General features: G+C 34.4%; 1 pseudogene; it reads right to left on the bottom strand.

Moving 5' to 3' along the window:
* Positions 1 to 202: 202 nt before the first annotated feature.
* LOC103583534 lies at positions 203 to 8,974 on the bottom strand (annotated as a pseudogene).
* Positions 8,975 to 10,321: the final 1,347 nt, after the last annotated feature.

Here is a 10,321-nt window from a genome sequence, read left to right as displayed (position 1 = left end):
TTTAAAATGGCTGAGGTACTTTCCCAAAATGGCTGGCGGCCCGGGCGTAGCCCAACACACTTCTTCTTGGGACATTTACATGTTTTATCATCATGGGGCATACCCAAGTTATGACCAAGCTCGTGTGACACAGTTACTGCAAAACTATATGTGTCAGAACCCATGAAACTATTAACTGCCAGTTTGAAATAGGAAGACATACTGTTTCAGCATAAGCTAAGCCAAGAAATTTACTGAATTTGCACCGTACAAAAAGATGAACAACATCATGTTGAATGTGGGAATTAAGGTTTGATTTTCTCAACTTGCAAAATTTTATGAGGAGTTTATCTATATCATGTGAGTCCACAAGGTAAAGACACCTCAACATCCATTGGAGTGTAAAGGAAATTTAGTGCATGGACAACCTGAATTGCATCCTTCTGCATGAATGAGATGTTACTTTGCCTATAAAGGAACCATAGTTTGTCCGTCACCACGAACGGTTCAACAAAATGTTTGTGGGTCCACCAGCCCTCATAACTGCTTTGCATCTCAGTGGAATTATCACTGTTTTGAAGCCTCAATTGTCGTGCTATTTCTTCTTCTGTTAATCCACATCTCATGGCTGAATATTTTGTCTCCTCACTGTCAATCTTATATTAGATACTCCAATGTGGCAGAAAGCTCTTTGGGCTGGATTTCATAAACAGTGTCATTTATCTGTAGTAATCCTTGAAAGTCCCCAGAACAGGTGCTAAGAGCAACCTTGGATTCTGGATATATTTCCACAAATCCATGATAGTAGCAGTTACTCTGTACAAAAGGCTGGTCCTCAGTGAGGGTATCTTCATCTGTGTAGGTGAAGACAGAGAAATATCTGAACACCAAATTCTTCTTGACCTCCATGTGGATAACATGTCTCTGGTCTCCAAAGTGCAGGCCATAGGACATCCATCCTGGGGCCTTCATTTCCCTCCCAATGCCAGTTACCCTCAAGGGTATCACCACTTCTGGGGGCGTATGGGGTTGGGAGTGTCCAATCTGGAGACATCCAAATAGGAACAGAAACATCGCCAGCCGGAGCAGCAGTAGACTTATCCTCACATCTGCCAGGGCCTCACCCACAGCCGTTACAGAGCTATTGATGAGAATGAAGGACAGGACGGCCAAGGGCACTGCTGGTCTGTCACCTCCCTTTGATTTGGGTGTCTGCAGCACTGACCTTTAATGGTCTGTCTCTGGCAGAGTCAATCCATCAGAACAGCAGAACTAAAGCTGATAGAAAAAATAGAAAGAAAGGTAGAGACAGGGGTCTTTATGAGAAGGCCAGGATGGAGGACAAGGAGCAGGGCATGGGTTAACATGGATTAGTGTGGGACTCAAGACATGACTAAATAAACTGCATCGGATTTGCTCTGAAATGCTGGTGAGTCAGTGTCAGACTGTGGATGAACAAAAGAATGAGAACTGGCCATAGGTTGATAATTATTGAACCTAGATGAAGGGCATATGGATTCATTATACTGTTCTCTAATGTATGTCTATTTGTGAACATGTCCACAAGAAATATTTTAAGAAAAAGGGTTTTGATGGAAAGGTGAACAAATACCTTGTTTTGATGAGGGAATCTTGATTTATATATAATGACTTGGAATAAATATCAATAATTCTTTATTTCAATTTCAAATAAATAATTTTTAATCACATTTCTCAGAAGACATGTTAAATAATACTCACATATATAATTTTTTTCGTGGTCTTTAATGCAAGGTGTCATCAGAATGGTCATGGAAATATTGGTATTATCTTTTTATTACATTTTTTTACGAAGTTTTTGAAGTACCCTTGTATATAATTCTGTGCAACAAATCATTACTTGTCCTGTCTTCATCTAAACCTGTCAAACTGCACTAAACTTCAAAATTATTACTATCTAGTAGAATGGATACCTTTGTTCAATAAAACAGTAAATAATAGTGGAACTGGACGGGGAGAACCTTGGGTCGATAGGTAGATATTACTCAGAGTTGTTCACATTGGATGATACTCAAGAAAAATAACATTTTTAAAAGACCTGGCTAAATAAAATGAAAAGCATATCAAAGTAGCTGGGAAAGTAACAGTTGGAGATGGAGAAATACTGAAGACAAAATTAAGTGCTTTCAGAAATGAAAAGGAAAACATTCTTTGTGACCTTCAACCAATTTCTTCACATCTCCTCTACCGCTCCCCCTTCACACCTCTAGTAACCACAGTTCTGTTCTCCACTTTTGAAAGTTCAGCGTGCTATCGTAGTATAATGCCACCAGCTTTATTTGTTTTGCTCAGGATTGCTTTGGCTATTTGGGATCTTGTTGTTCCATATGAATGTTAGGATTGCATTTTCTATTTCTGTGAAGAATGTCATTGGGTATTTTTAAAGATACTGCATTGAACCTGGGGATCACTTTGGGTAATATGGACCTTTTTATAATGTTACTACTTCCAATCCATGAACACAGAATCTTTTTTTGTCCACTTTAATTTCTTTCAGCAGTGATTTGTAGTTCTCATTTTAGAGATATTTCACCTTCTTGGTTAAATCAATTCCTAGGCATTTTATTTTTTGGTAGCAACAGAAAATGGGCTTGCTTTCTTCATTTTTTTCCTGCTAATTTGTTTTTGGAGTATAAAATGCTACTATTTTTTATATATTGATTATGTACTCTACAATTTACTGCATTTGTTTAACAGCTCTAAGAGTTTTTTGGTAGAGTTGTTATATTTTCCTATGTGTAAAATCATGTCATCTGCAAACAAGGATAACCTGACTTTGTCTTCTCCAATTTGGATGCTCTTTATTTCTCTTCCTAATAGCTCCAGGTTGTCCTTCCAACATTATGTTAAATAGGAGCAGTAAGAGGGTGCATCCTTGTACTGTTCTTGTTCTTATAGAAAAAGCTTTCAGCTTTTTCTCATTCAGGATGATACTGGCAATGGGTTTGTCATACGTGGCTTCTATTGTGATGAGATACTTTCCTTCTATACATATTCTGTTGAGAGTCTTTATCATGAAGGGATGCTGAATTTAGTCAACTCTTTTTTCTGCATCTATTCAGATGATAATATGGTTTTTCTCCATTATTTTGTTAATATTATGTATCACAATTATTGGTTAATGTATATGGAGCCATCCTTGCATTCTCAGGGATGAAACCCACTTGATCATGATCTCTTTGATGTGCTGCTGTATTCATTCTGTTTGCTAATATTTTGTTGAGGATTTTTGTGTCTATGTTCATCAAGGATATTGGCCTGTAGTTTTCTTTTTTTGTTGTTGTATATTTGTCCAAATTGATTCAGAGTGATGCTGACACCATAGAAGAAATTTGAGAAAATTCCCTCTTTCTGAATTGTTTGGAGAAGTTGGAAAAGGATTGTTATTAATTCTTCCTTAAAAGTTTGTAAAATTCAGCAGTGAAGGCATCCAGTTCTGGGATTTTCCTTGTTGGGAGACTGCTGATTATTGTTTTAATCTCATTGCTCGTTATTGGTCTGTTCAGGTTTTCTATTTCTTCTTGGTTCAGTCTTGTTAGTTTGTATGTGTTCAGATATTTATCCATTTTCTCCAGGTTTTCAAATTGGTTGGGATGTAGTTGTTCATAGTAGTCTCTAATGATTCTTTGTATTTCTGTAATATTGGTTGTACTGTATATGGAGCCATCCTTGCATTCTCAGGGATGAAACCCACTTGATCATGATCTCTTTGATTTGCTGCTATATTCATTCTGTTTGCTAATATTTTGTTGAGGATTTTTGTGTCTATGTTCATCAAGTATATTGGCCTGTAGTTTTCTTTTTTTGTTGTTGTATATTTGTCCAAATTGAGTCAGAGTGATGCTGACACAATAGAATAAATTTGAGAAAATTCCCTCTTTCTGAATTGTTTGGAGAAGTCGGAAAAGGATTGTTATTAATTCTTCCTTAAAAGTTTGTAAAATTCAGCAGTGAAGGCATCCAGTTCTGGGATTTTCCTTGTTGGGAGACTGCTGATTATTGTTTTAATCTCATTGCTCATTATTGGTCTGTTCAGGTTTTCTATTTCTTCTTGGTTAAGTCTTGTTAGTTTGTATGTCTTCAGATATTTATCCATTTTCTCCATGTTTTCAAATTGGTTGGGATGTAGTTGTTCATAGTAGTCTCTAATGATTCTTTGTATTTCTGTAATATTGGTTGTACTATCTCCTTTTTCATTTTTTACTTTTGTTATTTGGGTCTTCTCCTTTTATTTTTTAAGTTCAGCTATTGGTTCATCTATTTTGTTTATCTTCTCATAAAACAAACCTTTTTTTAATTGACCTTTACTACTCTTCTTTTAGGATTCTTGTTTTCTTTTTTGACAATATAACTTTTGTCAATTTATAATGTGCTCAGAGAGGACCTTTTGCATTGAATCTCTTTGGGGGGTATCTTTGAGCCTCTTGGATTGAAAAGTCTGTATCTCTCCCAATACCTGGGAAATTTGCTGCTTGTATTTCACTGAACATGTTTTCAATACCTTTTCCTTTCTCTTCCCTTTCTGGAATACCCATGATTCAGATGTTTGTGTGCTTAACATTCTCTAATAGTTCTCATAGCTTTTCTCTACATTTTAAAATTCTTTTTCCTTTTTTTTTTTTGTTTTTGTTTTTGGTCCAACTGGGTTAATAGCTACTGTCTTTGTGATCAGAAATTCTTTCTTCTGCTTGTTCTAAACTGCTACTTAAGCTCTTGGCTATATGTTTTATTTCACTGAATTAATCCTTCAGTTCCTGGAGTTCTGCTTCATTCTTTTAAGATATCTCACTCTTTGTTAATTTCTTACTTCATATCCTGGATTGTTTTTCTCAATTTGTTTTGTTTTCTGAGTCTTCTCATATCTCACTGAGTTTCTTTCAGATTATGGCTCAGAGTTCCTTTTCAGTCATTTCAAGGTTTCCAGCTGTTTGGGGCCCTGTACTTGAGAATTTCTGTATTATTTTGGTGGTGTCATATTTTCAAGGACTTTTGAATAAAATCCTCAACCCAGTTAAGATTAATTCTTTTACCTGATTTCAACACTCCTAAAACGCACTTCAAACACTGCTAGGTAAGTAAATCAAAGAGTATATTTAGGAGGATGTCTAGAGAAAGGAAACAAATAAAATTATGATAACCTACCTGGCCCTCAGCTCAAAAAGTAATAATATGAAAAGATATTTCAAAAACCCATAGGCTTTTAATAATATGTGTTTCAATGTCTACATTGTTTCCTAACATTTTTACTGTCTAAATTTACTCATCAATGTACAAGAAACTCAGCTGAAAGATATTTTTACTTTTGCAAGTTGTTCATTTTTCCAAATTTCAGTAATTATTGTTTAATTTGTAAAACAAAGATTCTCGATTTAATACTTGTTTAATATAGAATCTGAAATTTTGTTTAGTCTTTGCTTTCTCATTGCCGATAGGTGGCCAGGGACTTGTTTCAGGATGAACACAATCCTCATCATGAAAGTGACAAGAGTGTCCTGATTACACGGGTAAAGTAATCAAGTCAAATAAAGAGGAGGCTTACTTCCCTAAAGTTCAAAAGTGCACAAAAAGAAAATGAGACCACCAGAAAAAAATTTTAAAGGCAACACCTCTAAATTGTGAGTAAAATCCTGATTTACTGATTTTTTTTCTATTTATCTTTGATATATATTTAGTAATTCTCATGGAGTGTAAATTTTTATTGTAATAGAATACTAATATAGCACTATTGAGAGTGCCTTTAACCAACATAAATCTATCAGAATTTACTCCCAAACTCAAAAGAATATTTGTGCTAGGCTGTTATTCTACGTATTATATTATTTTATGCAATGATCCAGATATCACTCCTCCTGACAGAATATAACATTTTCATTAATAATGTGGTAAAGTGTCATTATAGCACAGAGACATCAAGGTAGACTGTCATACAACCTCTTTCATAAATTCTGTTTTCTTCTCCCACAATTTCATCTAATTCATCAATCTCTGTACTCTAATTGACACCTAACCTCTCACTCTCATTTACAAATAATTCAGTCTTTTTCAAACTATGAGTACCAACACATTAAAAGCAATTTAGAGGCTCTGAAACAAATAAATAAAGGAGAATAGGAAATAATGAAGGGCATAGATTCTCCTCAAACTCTTAATACTTGGCAAAGATTCAGTTTGTATGAATGAGTGCATGCATGTTTTTGTGTATATTCATTCATGCAGAGAGACTGGTGCTATTCCCTTTAGAGCTAAACTCTTGAAGGACTTACCAAAAACTGAATTTATGGTACCTATAATCTTCTTTAGTTGCAGCTTTACTTGTGGATTGTTTGGACCATCTGTCTGTGCGAACAATATTTTTATTTGAGACTTCACATGATAAAGGAGAAGGTACATCCCCTCCTTTATTTGTCTCTTTGTCTAAGTTCTACATTTGCCTGCCTAGCAACAAGAATCTCTTGGTTCTACAGAATATGGTAATTGGCTGTGACTTCTTCCCAATCTAGATACCTCCGGCATCTCCACCAAACCTTAGATACAGTTGTTCTTGAATATGAACAAATCAAATTTCCTTACCTTTATTCAATGTGTTCCAGTGACTCTTAAATATGAATAAATATGATTTCCTTCACCCATTTTATATGCTCTAATAAGTTTTCAGTATTAATAAATGTTTACCTACCCCCATTGTAAATGCTCCCTACTTAGTATAATCATATTACCTTCTGTCTTTCTGCTCATACTGTGACTCTTGCCTCAGATTCTGTTCTCAACATGGAACTAAATTGTGGAACTCTTGTAGTATTTCAACTCTCAGAAAAAAATTCAACCCAATTTAAATCATGTTCTAAGGGATGGAGAAATCAGTAATCATCTATATCTTCCTACATTCAATGAATATCTTGGGACATTTCACATTCATACATAAACATGCTTCTTTTATTACAGAGAACTTTTGAGAGTAAGAAAAGGCAAAAATAGCATTTAGAAGAGCTGAGAGATGAATAAAATAGTGTAAAAATAAATTTCATAGGTAAATTGACTATCTGAAGTTTAAAAATGCCAATTCAGAGCAACTGCATTTATCAAGTTGGCATGGGTAAACAATGGGAACAGGTGTAGGTATTCATAATCCATGAGAGTTTCTCTATGGAACACAGAGGACATTGGTCATATCTGCAAGTTTGATACCTGCCAGTGTCTTCTATTGCCTCTTCATCTTAGTAAGTCAAACTCTGCACCTTTTCCCTCATTGGACACTCTCACTTTCTCTCCAGCTTTCATCACAACTATTTCTTAAAAGTCCAAATTTGACCCTGATGGTTTTAATCCCTATATTAGTTTACTAGGTCTGCCACAATAGAGTAATGCATAATGAGAACTTAGACAACAGATATTTATTGTCTGAGAATTCTGATGTCTAGAAGTCCAATACTATGATGTCCTCAGGCCCATATTCCCTATGAAGGTGCTAGGAAATGATCTATTTTAGGTTTCTCCCCTAGTTTCTGGTAGTTTCTCACTTTGTTGTGGCATAACTCCAATCTTCAGCTGATGTTCTTAGTGTATCCAAAATTTCTTCCTTTCGTAGGGACTCCTACTTATATCAGATGATATAATCTTTAAATCAAAAACAGAAGAGATGAGGAAAGTCACTATATAATGATAAAAAGTTCAACTCATCAGGAACAATTATAACAATTATAAATACACATACAACCAGCATCAGAACACTGAAATATATAAACATCTATCAAAATAAAAATTGAAAATTATCTACATACTAAAAGTAAATACAAACAGAACTGTGCAACATATATGGGATGCCATAACAGCAGTACTAAAATAAAAGTTTATAGCAATAAACACCTACGTGAAATACAATAGTATCACAAAAACAACCTAACTTTATACCACAAAAAATTTGAAAAAACTAAGACAAAAGTCACCATGAGGAAGAAAATAACAAATATTAGAGCAGGGACAAATCAAAAATAGAGAAACAATAGAAAAAAATCAATAAAACTGAGCTGTTTTTTTAAAGATCAAAAATATTAACAAACCTTTTACTAAACTAAGAAATAAAAAAAGAAAATGTAAGTAAATAATATCATAAATGAAAGGGAAGATATTACAATGAATGCCTCAGAAATAAAGTGAATAATAAAGGACTATTTTGAGCAATTAAACACCAACAAATTAGATAATCTAGAATAAATGAATAAATTGCAGGACACATACAAGTCACTACGACTGATTCAAGAATAACTGGCATGTCTGAACACATCAATAACAAAAATGGATATAGAATGAATAATTGAAAACTCACCCCCCAAAAAAGGCCGACACCAGATGGCTTCACGCGTGTATTCTACCAATCATTTAAAGAATGAACAGCAATTTTTCTCAAACAGTTCAAAAATTTTAAAGAAGAGGGAACACCTTCAAACTAATTTTATGAGACTAGTATCACTCTGAAAACCAACACCACAAAAGACACCACAGGAAAAAAAAATGCCATTATATTTGATGAATCTACATGCAAAATTCTCCAACAAAATATTGGCCATTTGAATTCAACAGCTTGTTAAAAGGATGATGCACCACAACAATGTGGGAATTATCCCTGAGATGCAAGGATACTTTGCTATATGCAAATCAATCGATGTGATATAAGCACATTAACAGAAGGAAGGATAAAAATCACATGATTATCTCATAAATACAGAAAGTATGTTTGACAAAATTCAACATTGTTTTATGATAAAAATTCTCAACAAACTATGTAAAGAATTTGCCTCAATATAATAAAACTCATATATGAAAATCCCACTGCTAACCATAAACTCAATGATGAAAACTGAAGATTTTCTTCTAAGATCAGGAACAAGGGAAAGATGGCCACTGTCCTCCCTACTGCTCAGGGAGTACAGAAAGACCCAGCCCGTTCAGTTGTGTGCATGCTAATCCACCTCTTCTTCTCCCCCACCCCTTTCCTTCCTGGCCTCTGGTAACTATTATTTTACTCTACACCAATGAGAACCTCCATGTAAGGTTTTTGTTGTTGTTGTTTTGGACTCCACATATGTGTGAGATCATGCAGCATCTGTCTTTCTGTGCCTGCCTTACTGCACTTAACATGAAGGTCTCCAGTCCCATCATGCAGTTGCAAATGACAAAATTACATTTTTTTTAATAGCTGAATAGTATTCCTTTGTGTATGCATACCACAGCTGTTTTATCCATCCTTCCATTGATGGGCATGTAGGTTGGTTCCATCTCTTGGCTATTGTGATTAGTACTGGAATGGACATGGATTCTCTTTGATATATAGATTTCATCTAAAAAGATGCCAACTCTTTAGAAAACCGGAAAATGTAAAATAAAACCACAATTGTACAATCAATCAAGTCCCACTAGATGGATTATAATTGTTCTGACATTATTAGTCCGGTTGTGTGTTTGAGGCAGAGGGAAAAAGAGAGCCTCCTCCAATACACAGCCAGTCTCGCCCTCAAGACATCTGCCAGATTTTAAAGTTGCATGAGTAAAAGTTTCATGAGCTATGTGAAAGACATAAAAATCAAAAGAGACAAAAATAAATATTCTGCCATCTACAGTGCTGAGGAGACAGAGAACTGCCAGACATTTATTTTAAAAATTATGGTGGCTACATTCAAAGACTAGAACCAAACTAGAAATAGACTGAGTGGTACTGAATTTGCAACTCAACACAGATCCAGGTCAATTTCTAATTATATTCTGATGATCAGCTCTTTATCCTATCTGTCTAACAAAAGAAAGGGTGACCTCTATGTGGAAAAAATAAAATAATTTGCAGTCTTTTATATATGTTACAGGTATAAAATTAAGCATTACCAATTACTACATATGTAAAGAAGCAGAAGAATGTGAGCAAATATTTTTAAAGAAGAACAAAAGCAGTAGGCTCATACATGTATCTAATATTAGAGTTATAGCAAAATATTTAAAATACCTGAAATAACTATTATAAGTATGTTAAATAAAGTAGAGGAGAGGAAATAAATGAATAATAAAACTTGTGATACAGAAGTAGAATTGTAAGGAAGAATCAAACAGATATGCTAGAACCAAAAATACAATAACTGATGTTAATTCAATAAACATAGTAGTTGATATTAAGAACCTATTGAATGGATTTAACAGTGGACTGAACACAACAGAAGACAAGACTGATAAACTCTTAAGTAGGTCAATAGAAAATATCCAAACTGTGTCCAGAGATGAAGAACATAAAGAATGAAAAGAACAAAACAAATACAAGAGA

This window comes from Galeopterus variegatus, unplaced genomic scaffold (genome assembly GCF_000696425.1).
Source record: "Galeopterus variegatus unplaced genomic scaffold, G_variegatus-3.0.2 Scaffold23989, whole genome shotgun sequence".
NCBI lineage: Eukaryota > Metazoa > Chordata > Mammalia > Dermoptera > Cynocephalidae > Galeopterus > Galeopterus variegatus.
Note: the sequence above shows the minus strand (reverse complement) of the source record. Positions and strands in the feature narration are given on the sequence as shown.